Consider the following 17,133-nt stretch of genomic DNA (forward strand, 5'->3'; position numbering starts at 1 on the left):
GTTAGGGATGGCATGTTGTCACTGTGTGCTCTAGTGGGCAGATATTCTCAGGATGCATGTATAAACACTGTAACAGCCTTGTCTGTTTACTAAAGCCCTCATTTGCAATGGTGTTGGTGGGGGTTTATGCCTAATGATCAGAAAACACTGAGATCTTCCTTCTTGACCGATAGATTTGGGTTTTGTTTCTCCAGTTATCTCCTGCAGTGGTAAAAATGGTTGAGACTCTTCCTGAATGAGCAGATTGTCCAAGTGCAACTCGTACAGAAAGAGAGGATGTGGAGTAGGATGGTATAGGGGAGATGACTGAGGCAGTGTGGCCAATATATATCTAGTAGTTATTATTGAGAGATTATGCAGTAACTGAACCAAAAGCAAGAATGAGTGAAATAGGTGGGGGGATTCTTGAGGGCAGAATCTGTAGGAAATGATAATCAGCCGGCATGGAGCAGATCGAGAGCCAGCAATTAGACATAGGCTCAAACTCTATTGGAAGACAGAGATAAGGTTCTTGGTTTGACCCAGGTTCCTTTGGCAATTCCACCTATGAGCAATGTCCACAGGTAATCTGCCCTTGGATGGAACCGATTTGAAAAGGACTATGTAGACCCAAACAACCAAAAAATGTTTTCCAAGTGTTTGTATATGTATTGCCTTCATACCTCTTTCTCTTGTGTCCCTAGAAGAGAAGAGTTTTCTAGGTGAACTGCACCTATGATTGGCTATAATTAGAAAACTCTGTGAAGGAAAGGTCTTTGTTGCTTTTACCCCATATCAACCATTATCATCACTCTTCTCATTTCTGTTCTTTACGTTTTCATTAAGAGTCTTCTTATGACTAAATCAATGGAGCAGCCTACATTATTCATTCATTCAGAAATAAATAGGGTACAGCATGTATGTGCTGGGCATTAAGGGCATAAAGATATTATCTGAATGGGAATGTAGGCATAGGATGTGCAGGATCCTGGGACTGATCCCTAATACCACAAACAAAACAAAACAAAAACAAAAAAATAAAATGAAAATAAAACACATGATCTGTTTCCTGAAGAAAATCTCTTCAGACATGTAAATAAGCAAATGAAATACATTGCACCTCTAATCTGAAAATTCAAAATCTGCAGCATTTCAGAATATGAAACTTTTTGAGCAACGACTTGATGCCACAAATAGAAAAATTCAGTCCTTGAAACCATGTTTCATGTATAATATTACTAAATGTTACATAAAATTATTTTCAGGCATGTATAAGGTGTATATGAAACATAAATGGGTTGTATGTTTAGATATAAGTCAGGCACATGAGATATCTCAGTAGATGTATGAAAATGTCCTAGAACTAAAAAAAAAATTTAAAAATATGAAACTTCTGGTTTTAAGCATTTTGGACAAGGGATATCACACTTATAATAACTAAAATCTAAATACATAGTTTGGGTACCAGAGCTACAATAGACAGATGTGTGTGAACAATTTAGGCAAAGAAATTTTCACAAAAGAGGTAAAACGTTAGGAGATACGCTGGGTGGATAATTAATTGTCATAGCTGCTTTTTATTTGCTGTGTTTGGGCATTGTGCAAAATGCAATCCATGCATTCTGTCTGATCATCTTGATCTTAGGTATTAAAGCTTATTTCTATTTCATAGATGAAAAAATGAGATTCATAGACTTAATTAATATTTAAGGCCAGACAGCAAATAAATGTCATAGTCAAAATTCAAGTCGAGCTTGGCCAGACTACAAAGTCTGCATAACCATCGGCATCAGGATTCAAAGGCATGGTCTTTTCTCTTTTTCATTCTATCCCCACTCCATGATTTATGGAAAAAAGAGGATAAAACCCAAGAGCTTGGTTACTCAAGATTTTTTTTTAGATAATGGTATTAGGATGATGTTGTTTCCATATTCACACAACCTGGATAACTGTTTAGCTCATTCCAAACTTTGTTACTTGGTCTTATTTATTGTTATTTGAAGAGAGAAAGTTTGGTCTTTTCTTACAGACCTGAGAGTTGGTTCATCATTTCTACTGGGACATTATACAAATGTTGCCTGTTTTTGCTGAAAATCTAGTTTGTGTGTTTCTTCCATTTTAGTAGTGCTCAGATCCCTGTTTATTAGGGAAGGAAATCATAGATTTTTAGAAATTCGAGGAACTGAATTATAATAGGCTATTAGTTCCTGATTTGGGTAGAAGGAGCCCACCTCACAGTTTATTTGTAAAGCAGGATGCCAATAACCTGCATAGTCTAGGAAAGTGGCCTGCTCCAGGTTTGCCCTGACTCACATTACTATCATTTTGTACCTTCTGTAGCCAGACATAGTCAGTAAGAGGCTGTCTCACACACTCTTGGCATCCAGGGCCACAAAGCCCAGTGATGAGTAAGAGGCCCTGAGCTCCCCTGGACAATCTATATCATCCAGACTCAAGGTGTGGAGGAGGTATTGTGTCATTCTTCAGTGCCTCTCACTGCGTGAATTTTTATAATAAATTCTGACTGTAGGGACTGGCTTATTCCTCTCTTAGGGTCTTTCCTGGGCAAGTTATTAAATGCTGTTATCACCATTGCTTTGAATACAAGATTCTACCATCTCTGGTGAGCCTCACATCCCTTCTCTCCAACTCATGAAGGTGGATATCTCTCCTCTTCTCAGAAGGTCCTTATTTGATGTGCAAGACCCACTGTATGTCCATGATTACTTTGAGCCAAAAGAAAAATCTAAAGCCCTCATGTTCTAGTTTATGGTGACTCTTGGTGCTGATTGCTTGTTCAATTCACCTGGGGACCCTGTTAGATGCAGCAGAGCTGAGGCCCAGTCCTAAGCATACTGATTGAATGCTCTGGGGTGGGTGAGGACTTTGCAATGAGAAGTTTACTAGGTGGTACTAACAAGCAGCCGGAGTGCAGGGCCACAAGTCCGCTATAGAAAACCTCAGGCCTGAGTGTGCATCCAAAGGCCAGGAGGAGCTGTTCAGACACACTTCTCACCATCAGGTCCAGACAGTATGACCGGATTATTTATTTTCATGCAAGTACCTTGGTGATAGTCATGCTGTTGGTCTGGAGACAACATTTTAAGAACCCCTATTCTAATGTGGCCTATATTCTTTCCTTTAGCATTCACTGGAAATGGAGAAACAACTGGCAATTCTCAGTTCTGTACTTTCTTAATTTAAGTGCCCTCTCCAGTATGAAATCTATCACCTTCCAATATGCATTCAGTAAGCTGCTAGATAACAAAAGCTTCCAGCACGTTCATTTTATTCATAAATCTATTTTTGTAGGGTAGTGAGGACATGGCTTGGATGAAGATCTGACTTAGAAAAGACAAAACATTGGATGCGCTGTTTGGTTCCTTCATGCACCAGCTACTCAAACTTGGAAATTTGAGAGGAAAAATTTTCTGTAAACAGTTCCTAGAGTAAATGTTCTGTGCTTGTCTTCTGGCTATTTGAGCCCTCTGTGCTGCAAACAGAGCAGTTCTTTATCACTGACTCATAGCTGGCACTGAGAAACCAACCATGTCCAGTCCCAAGCACAGACTGCATCCACCTTCTGTAACCACTGCCCAGGGCTAGAACCACACGCAGAAGTGTAGCAATTATGGTGCAGGATGCCAAGCTTCTGTTAGGGAGGCAGTGTGTGTTGGGAGGATGGGGAAGGTTGCTTGCCTTCAGTTGTCACTGTTTGGGTAATTACAGCCCAGCTTCTTAGTCCTATGGCATTCTTTTGTAACCCTGGGTGACCCATGACTCAGGGGGAGGTATCTGCCTTAGTTAGCTTGGTTATTAATTTTTTCTTCCTTTCTTTTTGATGAAAGGGCTAAGTTCTCTTACCCAGTATTTTAGAATTACATTTAGCATTTGAAAGGGACCAGCTCAGGTGAAGGATGAAAGGCCTGACTACTGCCTCTGTTAACCATTTTGCCTCCCCTCCCAGCAGTTTGGTTGTCTGCTCCAGTTACATAGAAAGGCAGGTTCATGCGGGCTTCATCGTGCATCTCATGGGAGTCTGTGTCACTCATAAAATTCAATTTTACAACAAATCCAGCAGGAATTGTTTTTTTTCTTCCTCTCTTTAAACAGGATACTCATTTTTATGTTTCTTTTCTGTAAGAGAAAGGACAGGCATAATTTTTGTACCCTATGTAGACAAAGAGGATTCCTAATTATGAAGAGGACATGGTGTTAGTTGTATTTGAGTCATGGAAGCAGGGATGGTCTAGAATTACCTTTGCAGTTCTGTTGACTGTACCCATGGGGAGGCATGCCAAGTTACTCATAAAAATCTCTATTCTCAGGTTGCTTTCTATAGTGGATTTAAAGTTTTTCATCCTCTGCTGCGCATTGCCACCACCTTGCAAACTTCTTGCTGCAGGTTAATTGAGATAAGTGTGAGGGTCCTGTTATTATTTATCACTTTAGATACCATAAACAGGTATCTTCATTTATTCATAAACAGGGCTTTTGCTGATGCAGTTTCTCCTGCTTGAAATGCTTAAATTCCCATGCCCTCTATGCAGATAGGATCCTAAATTGCTTTTAGATTTAGCTCAGATAACTGTTCCTCTCTGAGGTTTTCTGAATTTCATTGCCTGTCATCACAGCCAGGCAGAATTAATGACCTTTTTTGGTCACTTTTTGTAAGTGTGTGTTTACTCAGATATTCAAGCTTTAAGTCTTTGGTGTTATCCTCTTCTGCATGAATCCCCTCCGAGGCTTTGAGCATGGATGCTCAGACAGCAAGCCTCTCCTTTGTCTGTTCAGAGCTTACATTTTTAGCCTAACTTCCAGCGAGTCCCACCTGTACTCTCCAGCTTTCTAGTCCACTCAGATTTTTGACTGCTAAATTATGCCTGGCTGTCTCATTTCTCCACTGCACTAATTACTGCTTGCATTGTTTGGACACACTGCTGTTACTCTTTGCTAGATCCTACCTGTAGTTAGTTTAGAAGTCAGATTCATTTCACTGTTCCGGGGAAGCCTTTTCTAATCCCCTTGCACAACCTCCCCTGTGGTCCTAGGGGCAGCTCACCAGCTTCCTTGTAGCTCCTGCCTGTGTGGTCAGCCTCAGCTGAAGAACTGTGCATTTGCTGCAGAACCAGGAGAGCCTGAGGACAGAGACCAGCTTTACCTGCCATTGCAGCGCCACCTTGTCACCCATCCCTGCTCAGGATGCTGTCCATTAAAGTAAGGAAGAAGTGAATAAATCTGCTCTGGGTGCCAGGGGACTCTCCTCCTTCCTCCTTGTGCCCCCCTTTGATGTTAGATGCAGAGGACCTACCCTTGTCACTTAGTTCACGTGTTTCATGTGTGTATTGAATTAAAAAATTTATCAAATTGATTTAGTGATCTCACTGTTTCTGTTAATAATTTGTGAATTGGGCAGCAACTCTTCTGAAAATTAGAAGCAATTCTGCTGATCAGGGCTCAACAGTTGGCTTATGCACAGTACCCTGAGAAGAACTAAGAACCAAAATAATACAAAAAAACAATGGATAATGCGACATTGTTTCAAGTTACTCTCCTTGTCAGGACTAAAGTCCTGAAAATTATGATGTTGGCTTAGATTGACCCAGCCCTTTCTAATTGGTTATTGTGAAACTCCTGTTTTAGGAAAAACTCGTCTGCTTGGGGATTTCTGATTACAGCCATTTAGCATAGTTTGATCTGTTGGGGCCAGTTCAGGAGCTAAGTCCAACTAATCACTTTGTGTATATTTTTATGTAATAATCTCTTACCTTTGTGCTCCTCCACCCCCTTTTCTATTCTCCTAATAATGAATACGTGTGGCTATCCATGTGAGGTTCTGGGTCCATGTATTTTGTCTCACACACAGAGAGACACAGTCATGCACATACACTCCTGACTCTCCTCAAAGATGATCGGACAGCAAGGGGTAAAGGCATCTTCAGCTCTGCTGGGGTCCTATAGGTGCATGTGTAGCTGTGAAAGCACCGTAGTCATCTAGATTTGAGGGCATCTTGATCTCTGACCTGCCAGGTGGAGAAGCAGCTGAGTCTGCACCTGAGTTCTTGTGTTTCTTTTAAAGTGCGCCTGCTCTGGGTCCCCTCAGTTGTAGATGCTCTGATGCTCCAGGCAGCTTGCCTCGTGCAAGGTCAAAGGGAGGCTGCTGCTCCCTCTTTGTGTTACCATTTGATTCACAGGAATCAATACCACCCTGCAGTTGCAGAGGGGTTTCTTTCTACCTGTCTTTTCTCTAGCATTTCAAATAAAAGACAGGGAGATAAGGCTTTCTGAAATTCTTTTGTCTATGGGCATCTAATGGTGCCTCAAATTTAAGTTTGAATGAGCTGAGTATTCTGTCCCTTCCACTGTGTCCACTTGGTCTTTAACCCCTGCTGTCTCTCTGGTTTCCATGGTGTTTGCAGGACCTTTCCCATGCCAATGCAATAGCTTCTCACGCGTTACAACAAATTTTTTTCTGGCCACCATGTGGTGAGATAGGTTTTATTATTCCCATTTTTACCAGGGTGGAAACTGAGCCACAGAGAGAGGCCTGAAGTTGGAGTCAGTAAATGGCAGAGCCTGTGAGGACTCCTTCGCCCGCCCCGGTCTCACATAGCACTTTTCCTTCTGCCACTTCCTACGTGCACTGTGCTATCTCCTTAGCATTATGCCCCTGGTAGAGGTGAGCTCACAAGCTTTGTAGCCAGAATAATCAGGATTCATACTGTAAACACTTAGATCCTATTATGTGCACCGTTTTATTTAGTGGGGCTGGAGCAATGAGCAGGGCAGGGAAGAAATCCTGGTCTCAACAGCTGTGGAATCTTGGGGGAATCACATATGCCCTAAATAGAGAGGGGGTGCTATTTCCCCAGGGTGTCTGGAGTACAGTAAATAAGAATGCGTGTGGAGACATTCAGTATAATACTGTCATGTAATCCTTGCTCTGTAGCAGGCTTTGCTTTTTTGCTGCCAGCTCCCCTTTCCTTCCCTTCTCACTGTTACAGGCTTTTCTTCAAACATCTCTGTAGTGCTTTCGAGATCAGCAAAGAGCCAAGTGGCTTCTTGGGGGAATGACAGACAGGTACTAAGCCTGGGGAGGTTTCTGTAGTCCCCGAGCATTGAAGGCACTGTCCATGCCAGCACTGGTGGCAGCCAGATACCTTGGGAACTTCTCAGAAGCTTGCAGGAGGGCTTGCCAAGAAGTGGCAGAGACTGCTCTCTGAGCACAGCCTCTCCTGCAGGCTATCTGGACCTCAGCATTCCCGGAGGGACTGGAGGAGTGTCATCTTGCTTCTTAGGAGGTTCTTTTAGCATATTCCAGAACCACAAGGCTCACAAAAGCCACCATGCAGTGTGGAGTGCTCAAGCTGGCTCAGACCAGCTCCTAAGCACTGTGTGTTAAATGTTTAGAAATTTCATGAGGCAGTTGTTAAATAACTGCCATCATTTAAAAATTTATTTAAATCTATAATTGAATAAATGATATTGAAATTAAATGTAATAGACACACAGAATTCAAAACTTTCTAATGATCTTAATAGATTTTATTCTTTTCTATATACGTGAGATGATTTATACCTATTGTGTCTGAGTGACAGAAATGCTATTGCATGCTTGGCTATTGAATCTTGAAATCAACCATGAAGAAAGTATTTATGGCACAAAAACAGGCAAACTATATATATATATATATATATATATTTGTTTGTTTTCTTTCTGGAGAGCCAATTGATAAAGAGACACTAGTACTGGAGACTCAAAGGAATTGCCCAAAACAAGAAAAACCCAGAAGCCCAGGGGAGCTGCCTGTGTGCTTCCCTTGTCCACAGTGACTTTAAATCTTCTGTTAGCTATAGGCTTTCCTGGGACTGGTTGAAAAGAAAAAGCTCCAGGGTTATATCAATTTTAGCAAGACAAACTAAGCACCCAACCTAGGCTAGGGAGGGGATATGTGGCCCATTTCTCATGACAGTTCTTACCAATCAGCAGTGACTTCTTCCATGATTTTGTTGAGGACTCTGAGATCTTAGGCCAGTGCAAGATGGAACCCTGAGTCTTGCAGCAGGTTCAGGGTGTGGGATGATAGTTGGGGTAGGGATGGTAAGCCAGGGTGAGGATGATAAACCAGGTCCTATGGCTTTACAACATCTCATGAAGATGTTCATGCCACAGATGTGAGAAAAGCAAGTTTGACATGGAGATTATTATTTTTCACTTCAGTAGGTTTTACCTTTAAAGTTATTTAAGAATTACTCAGAGTTGATTTTGATTAGGCAAACACAAGGTTATTCATTGTCACCGGAAAGAACATTGATGGACACTACAGTAATGAGTGAAAATACGATGAGAAACAAATGTCTATATAGTTTGAAGTGTCTTTCCAAAATACTTGTTAATGACACAGGGAAAGACAGGAAGTCAGCAGTGAGGAAGCCTGACAGGCATAGTATTATAGACAGCTAAATTAGATAGAAATTAATATACATTCAGAGAGGGGTTGGGTTGTCAAAGAAGTTAGCAGAAAAAATAAAGATATCAGAATTGTGGCTGGAGGTGCATCTGAAGACCAGGCTTCAAGATAAAGATGCGATGGCCAGACCTACATGCCTGGCTGTGGAATGAGCAGTAACTTGGAATTCTATTATAATTAGCACCACCTGGTCCAGGAAATTCAGATAGGTTTCAGCTGTCCAGGTGGGTGACCAGAGCATCTGGTCCCATCCCTTCAGAAAAGTGGCTTTGTCCTTTCCATGTGTCCTTGCTATGTGCCCTGCTCCCCTTTTGGATCAATATTAGCTAAGCAGCTACACTCGTAATCTAGAGGTTGGCTATAGTTGGGACCATGTTTCACCCATACTGTGACTTTGCTCTATAAATTACCCTGACAAAGTGCTTCAGCACCCCTCCTGTCTCTCAGGAGCTCTCTCTCAATAAACCTCTCCCACTCTTAACCTCCACTGTCCCTTGGAGTTCATTCTTTAATTTCAGGGGCTACAAACTCAGCACTTCTAACATTTATCAGATTGGGAGTTGTATTTATCCTGCATTTATGGTAAATGGAAAAAGTGGCAAAGTTTCTGCTGTGCTCTTGCAACACAGGTCACTTCTGATAACGGTTGAGGGTTTTCCACACACTAAGCAAGCAGTCAGTTCAGCAGACGCCAGCTGGGTGCTCTCTAATTCAATTTAGTTCTTATAGTAACTACCAAAGCTGGAGAGTGCATTAAATTCCACAGGTTGAGGGCTTATCCCTGACTGGGCCCCAGGTGCCAGATGCCAGGTGCCAGTTGCAAGTCCCAGTTTTTCTTCTTTACTTTTGCTTCTAACTGACTAGCTATAAATTATCAACTCCTTTCTTAGGCTTGCTTAATTCATTAGAGCAGTGCACAGGATTCAGGGAACCACTATGTCTAGTGGTTTATTGAAAGGAATATCATGACATGTAGAGATGAAGAGATACATAAGACAAAGTATAATAATAGGGACAAGGACCATCTATCACCTAGCCAGATTCTTCAGAATCCTCCATGTGCTCAGGAATGTGGAAAGTACTAGAATGAACCCTGCACTTTTGAGGCTTTCTGGATACTTCATTGCATAGGTGTAATTACTAGGAGCTAGCATGGGGAAACCCAGTGAATCCTGCCTATTGAGATCCTGCAGCATTCCTTGTTTGAGGGAGTAGGACAGAACCCTTTCTGGTATGGGTGTCTTATCTAACAGAGAAGGTAGGTCAGAGATTTCTTTAGAGCCATTTCCAAGGTCATGAGAAGATCAGGATTTCTAGGACTCAGCTTGGAGAAGAGAAATTCTTAGTTTTCATGACCTGCTTTAGGGAGGGAGTTATGAATCATGAACAATAAATGAAAAACAAAAATATATAGCATGAAATAATATTTGTCATTAGCTGAGTGAAGAAAAGGTGACCAACCGCAGGAAAAGTGTCAGGCACATATCTCTTTCTTAATGCAGTGAGAAGTTACAACATCATGCTGGTGGGGATTCTTGTCCCAAATGCTCAAGTGTAGTCTAATAGAAGTAAAAAGCCCAAATTCAGGAATATGGAAGAACAGGTTGACAGTTTTAAAAGTCACCATCATGAAAGAGGAGGAAAAACTGAGGCACTGTCACAGAGTGGGGAGGTCTTAGGGAACATTCAGTGTTAGATCTTGAATTGGATTGTGAATTAAAAAATGGGCGATTGAAGGATAACTGGCAAAATTAGAATAAAGCCTATAACTTTGTTAATAGTACTGTACTCATGTGAATTCTCTGGCTTAATCATTGCAATTTGTATATGCAAAGTCTTCATGTTAGAGGACATTGGATAAAGGATATGTAGGACTTCTCTGTATTAGTTTTGTAACTTTCCTGTAAGGATGATACTATTTAAAAATAAACCTTTAAACTTGTTTTAAGAGTAGTAAGCATGTGAGTTTAAAGAGTGCATCATTCCTGAAGGTACACATGTCCCAGTACAAGGGCATGCTGGTAGAGAAAGGATTTGCTTTTATTTTACTAATTAAAACAGCAACATCTATAGACTACTGGCAAACCTCATTGGAGGATTTCACTTTCAAAATTCCTGTTAATTGTCCAATCCATCTAGAAGCCAATGAAACCTCTTACCACATGAACAGTAAAGTAATTTATAGACCAAGCCAACACTTGTAAGCACTTGCCCAAGACTCAGTGTGAAAATGACAACAAAGAGGAGCATAAGATACTGTGTTGTTCTCAAGGACCTTATAGCACCCCACATTTCACATGGACTGTTTGATAGCCCTGCCATGCAGTAATTCTCAGACCAGGATATGGGGCTGGAATATCACCTGATCTTTGCCTAGGAAACGGCTGATTTGCTTACCAGATGGCCTTTGGATCATTTATTCTCTAAGGATCCACTTCAAATGTTAGAAGACAGCTTTTGTGGAAAGGTGGCTAGAATTTCTCCCAATAAAGTTAATAATCCAACATGTTTTATTCCATCGGCACCAACTCAAAACGCTTCTTGAAGTGCTCCTCAATATTACTTTGTCTGCCTTGATCTAAGTTTAAAGGAGTTCGCCTGTAGTCAGATCTGCAATAACCTTCCTGCTCCTTCCTGTTCTGTCTCCTCCCTTCTTGTTTCCCTCGCAGAACCAGCACAGGGTAAGGCAAGCCAGACCTTTGCCTGGAATGTGGGCAGAGTATAAGTGGGCACCCCAAATTCACTAATCAAGATAAAGTAATTTTACTTAAAGAAAAAAAGAAAGAAAATCAAGACAAAACAGATAAAAGAATAGAAGTAATACAGAATTTCAAAGAAAAATATTAACACTAAGAAATTACTAGTTGATAAGTTACATAATGTCCTCTTAGAAATAATTGTTCAAGTTACAAAGTCAAAGGGTAAAAACTGGACACTCAGACATTGACAGTGCAAACCATTTTGTTCAGTGATTTAATGGAGCATTTACACATACTAATAGAGATTTTGTTCAGTATGCAGGCAGGGTTTTTTTTGTTAATTTTTATTTTAAAAAATACTGTGCTAAATTTTGTCTTGACAACTGATGTTTTTGAGGCACCTGCTTCTGCTCTGCACCCCTGGAAAGTGTCTCAGTCACCTTACTCCCACACCCAGTGCTGGCCCTGAAGAGTCCCTGTCATTAGTGCTTTTTGTCAGCAATAACAAAATGTGCTCTGACCTGGCAATGAAGGTAGAAACTTTTAGGAGTCGTGATGATGATCCCTTCTGTTTTTCTCCAACAGTGGAGAGGGTTTTGTAGATTTCTGTCTGCGGGGGAACTCTTGTGTAAAAGCATTCGTTGAAAATAACATCCATTTACACTCTAAAACTTCAGTGGGCCAGCCCTTCGCTTTCCAGAAAGCATTTTTTTTTTTTTTTTTGCATAATGTTTGAATTAAATCTCTCCTTCACAGTTGGGAGGCATGAGTTAAAAGCCTGCACAGCAGCAGAAAAATATATCTGTGTTTGGTCCAGGTTACAGTTACTGAGGGAACTATAACTTTGATTTGCTCAACTGATATAAATGCAAATCCTTAAGTGAAATGTGTTAAACGAGGAGGGAGGTTCTCTGTTTTTAAGGATGCTATTGACTCACAGTTCTGTCTTTAGGGCCACAGCTGTCAGAAGCAGTTTGGGAGGTGCAACCAAGGACTACACCAGGAAAGCTAGCACACTCTCCAAGCGTTCTAGAGTGAACATTTCTTTGGGGAGATACCGGATGACTTTTGTTTTTGAGATAAACATGATTAATTTAGTAGCTCAGACTGGAGAAAAAAGAAGTTTAATTTCAGGACAGTTTCTTTGAGCACCTTGGCATGTGAAGTTTGTCTTTGACTCTCTGTTACCATTTTTTCCACCTGGCATTGAAGCTCAGAAAGAGCTTTTCTCTGCAACCCATTTTCCTGCTGTTTTCACCTGCTGTTTTGCATTCCGTAAGGCCAGCCTCTCGCTCTCCTATCACCTGGAATGCATGTTCTTCTTTACTGGTCCTTTACCCTGGAAGGCAGTTTTTTCCTTTTGCCTGTCCTGAGGGCCTCCAACTGGTGGTTCACAACTGAATCTAGCCTGCAGAAATGTTTTGTTTTGCTTGCAGAATTATTCACAAAGGCTACAGTCCTACTACTTTCTGATATTTTCTAGTTGTCATAACTGTAGGCGTCCAAATCTGGTTTTCACATTTTTCAAGGGTAGAACTATTTCAATTTTATATTTTTCCTGTATTTTTCCACTGCCCAGGCACAGCGCTGAATTTAGAGCACTGAGTGATTAACTGCCATGGATTTATCCTTTTATGTTACCTGTCCTGTTTCTATAGACATCTGCACTGTGACCTGGGGAAAGCATTGACTTTCCTGACAGACCCATCCCAGTTTTCCCTCCCATTAAACACTCATTCCTAGTTCTTTACCCCAAGCTTAATCATCTTATCTGCTACATTCTGACAACTTTGGCCTTCACTGTAGAATTTAATACTTAATTATGAGGAATTTTACATTTGTTCGTGTTAGGTTGGATTTTTCTGGAACATGTTGTGACAACACTGGCACTTTTTTGTTATTTCACTTTCAGTTAAGGCTGTGTCTTGCCCATAACCTCACTGAGCATTAACTAATCACCTATTATCTGGAAGGTAGCATGGTGGGGATTGGACATGGGAAGATGGTGAAGATGAGTTGCTCTCTTATCCAAAGTCAACCCAGAAATCTCACTTCCCACACTCTCTGATTCTAGTCCTTGGCCACAATGGACTGTTCATTATTTCCAGGCACACCTCGTCCATGCCTCCAACCATGGTTAACACTCGTACCACCACTCGATTGAATTTGTCTCTAAATATTTAACATCTCTTAAAGTCTGGACCAATTTATCTCCACCCCATCTAGCTCTTTCCACTGGCATATGTCCATCTCTGCAGTGTGGAAATTTGACATAGGTTTTCATTTACTAGAAAGTGCTCCATTCTAGATACCCTATATCTGGTTTTCAAACTTTCCAAGGATAGGGCTTATACACTTGCACATTTCTCCTGTATTTCTACACTCGCTGGACATAGTGACAAATTCTGAGCAGACACTCAATAATTAATCTCTGAGGTTTGATTGATCCGCCTATCTTCAATTTGTCTACTTTCCACAGAGATGTGCTGACACTAATTTAAATTTTACACTCAGCAGAACCTGATTCAGTAAATCTACTCCTTTTGAATTAAAATATCAAATATAAAACAAGCAACTACCTTGAGTGAGATGGTGCTCCCAAAGTTATTAATACATCAGTTGAGAATTCAGCATGCATTTCCCATGGAAATAATATGGTGATCATCATATGCATAGGCCAGCCTGTGTGAGTGTGTTTTTAGTAGTAGGATAAATTCTGGGGTTGAGTTTAAAGGGTTCCGTTTTTTCTTCTTTGCCTAAGTAGTTTACTCAAACTGTATGCACTCTGCTGTCTGTGAGACTCAGCATGCTTGGCTCACTTTTACAATATTTCTTTTTTCCTTAGACAGTAAGTCCCAGGAGCGCAAAGATAGCATCTGTCTTGTTGACTGCCATGTCCTAACATAGTGCCTGGCATATATTAAGCAGTCAATAAATATGTGTTACTTTGCACTGAGTTGAATTCTAGCTGAAAGATTAGGGACTCTGGGGACATGTAAATATGCTCTTAAATCCAAATGTTATCACAGACTAACTGTGCAATCTTGGGGAAATCTCATGACCTCTCTCTGAGGCTCAGATTACCCCTCCATAATATTTTATTAATCATAGCCTTGAAACTACTGAATGTGATTCTCACATGTTTCTTTTTGTCTCCCTCTTGCCTGGGTACAGCGTCTCAAACATGCATTTGCCTTGATACCTGTGCTGTTGTGGGTGCAGTGTTTGGTTGTGGTGACCAGGACGATGACATTTGGTGTCAGACTCTTATAGCAGCTTTTGGAAACACGTTAGTTGTATTTCTAGGTCTAGTTCTAACACTTTCTGTACTCTGAGGCAGGTCATTCAAATGTATCTGTCAAAAATGATGAAGGATTTCAGTTATTTTCAACCTTTTTCATGTGTATATTGCTGACTTCAGGTAAAGGACTGTTAAATACTCAATGTCCTGGGATGGACCCTACAGGTAGAATTTATTTAGATTCAGTTTTCTGTTTTATGTCAATGACTCATGTATATGTTATTCTAACTCATGTTATTCTAGATTCATGTTTTTAAAATATCAATGTAATGTTACTCATGAGTCACTTGTTAATGGATGCCTGCTATAAGCCCAACACTGTGCCAAGCGCTTCACATACAGGGGTAATTAGCTTGTACCACAGCCCGGGGAGAAAGGTATTATCATCTCCCCATCACTCGTGAGAAAACTGAGGCTTACAGGAGTTAAAGGTTTTCAGGTCTGAGAGCAAGTTAGCGGCAAGAATTTAATCTGCATAAATCTAAACCTTTCTCCTATGCTTCATCAAAAGGTTAGTAAAAGCAGAGCCATCCCTTGGCCACCATCAAGTATGTTAATAAAAAGTACTTCTGGCATGTTGACTGGAAAAGAGCAGAACACAGATGTCTGGCTCTGCATAGAGAATCTGTATGCATAAGGACGTGAACACATCATGGAACACTGAGAAGTTAGATGTGCTGTAAATGCTGGGTTTACGGATCTATTATTTCATTTTTGTTTCTGGTAATGCTTGTACAATAAATAATGGATGCTTTTATAGCATCAGAAGACCCTGAATACTTTAGAGGTGTAATTTGAATAAAGAGATGATTTTGTTTGATGTTATAAATTTATTCTACAGATTTTTGTGAGGGATCAGAAATTTAAAATGTGTGTAAGGGAGGTTATCATTTATATCTGCCTCTGGCTTGGCAAGTGTTACTGTGAGTAGGCAGTAATGGGAAGATATTCCTCTAAGGAAATCATGAGGAGTCACTAGAAGTCCAAGGAGCAGAGTCTGAAAGCCAACCATTGAAAGGGGGCTGTTTTTTTCCTATGAATAGAGCTCATCTTTAGGGAATGGAAGCAAATGCTTTCATATCTAGGGGCAAAGAATTTTATGATTTATTAAAGGCTGGAGTAGTTACAATCTTCCGAGAATACCTCGCCAAAGACTAATTATTTATCTGTTTGAAATCTATTCTGGAAAACAAGTCACAATGTCATATCATCATGGTTATTTGGCAAAAGGTAAAAACAATGGTAGAAGTAAGAAAAAGAATTGAAGTTCCTAGTACTTTTGATTTTTGAGATGAGATGATGTAATACATCTATTATTTTGTATCAAAACTTAAATTGCTAGCTGGGCGTGGTGGCACACACATGTAATCCCAGAACTCAGGAGGCTGAGGCGGGAGGATCATTGAGAGTTTGAGACCAGTCTGGGCTACAAAGTGAGTTCAAAGCCAGCCCGAACTGTGTCAAAAAATGTTAAGATACAAAATAAATTTAGGTTATATTATTCGCTCATCCTTCATCTTTCTATTTGTCCAACTTTCCATCCATCCACTGACACATGCATTTCACGTATTTATGTATGTTCTGTATTTAGTACTTTGGAATTTGAAAATTGAAAGGTGGGATCCTCTATTTACAAGAGACATGAACAAAGTTTTTAGGTATCCAAAGAGAAGAACAACATTGCCTGAGGTGGATGTGGATTGGAGTGACTGAGTCAGGTGAGGCTTCCCCACTGAATTGAGGTTTTGCCTGGTGAACAGGTTAGGAGAGGAAAGAATCAGGCATGGAAAGCATGCTTTTATCATCTCAGGTCTCTCTATTCACTGGGGGGAGGATGAGCTGACCAAGATGGTGCAGAGCAAAGTCAGGGAAATAGAAAAGCTCACCAGACCCAAAGGACTGAGCTCCTTCAAGGAGCCCCCTGCAGTGTAAAGTGAATCTGTAACGTGTTCTGCTTCATGGAGACATAAGGACCATGGGAAGATTGCAACATGAATTTCAGGGAACAGATCCAAAGCCACGAATAGCTGGTCTGACCCATTGTGAGACTCGATCCAGGGAAAGATCCAGGGAAGAACACATAAAGATTAATCTTTTCTTAGACTGTAACTTTTGTGTAGAAAAACAGTCTTAATATAAGACCTTATTTACTTTTGCAAAGAGTTCATCAGATGCATATTTTCCCCAGCTCATCCTGAAATTTTAATTTTACACAGAAATTTTAATGTCACTCTCCTGATTAAATTTTTAATTCTCGTTTTCATCGACTGTTTCCTCAGCATCCTGTGATACCACTGCCGAAGCCCTTTCCTCAAGGTGTATTCTTCCATAGTCGTACATTTCTACTCACTATGGCCTACACACTAGATTTTTCTCTGTCTCTGAACCTGCTGAATGCAGGATAGAGCATGGAATGAAGTAAGCCAACCCTGGTTACACATCAGAATTTATGTGGAGAGCTTTCCAAAGATAATAATGCTCAACCCTCAACTCCTGCTCCCCTTCCTCCCAAGAAATTTAGACAGTATGGGACAGCTCATGCACGTGAACACATTAATATATTTAGAAAATTCCCAGGTAATGCTAAAATGCAGCCAAGGATGTGACTGAGATAGAATATTATCAAGATACAGAACAAAGAGTGTCCTGGCTACCTTACTTTTAGTAGAGGAAGGGTTTGGGAA

At 40.6% G+C, this 17,133-nt stretch overlaps 1 protein-coding gene across 1 annotated transcript in view; it reads left to right on the forward strand.

The window, feature by feature from the left end:
- The window catches only part of Dock2 (dedicator of cytokinesis 2), a 410,327-nt gene that overhangs the window by 155,385 nt on the left and 237,809 nt on the right, over positions 1-17,133 (forward strand). The gene's annotated exons all lie outside the window — the stretch shown is intronic.

This window comes from Cavia porcellus, unplaced genomic scaffold (assembly GCF_034190915.1).
Source record: "Cavia porcellus strain 051 isolate PalLab524CR breed Dunkin Hartley unplaced genomic scaffold, mCavPor4.1 scaffold_19, whole genome shotgun sequence".
Taxonomy (NCBI): Eukaryota; Metazoa; Chordata; class Mammalia; order Rodentia; family Caviidae; genus Cavia; species Cavia porcellus.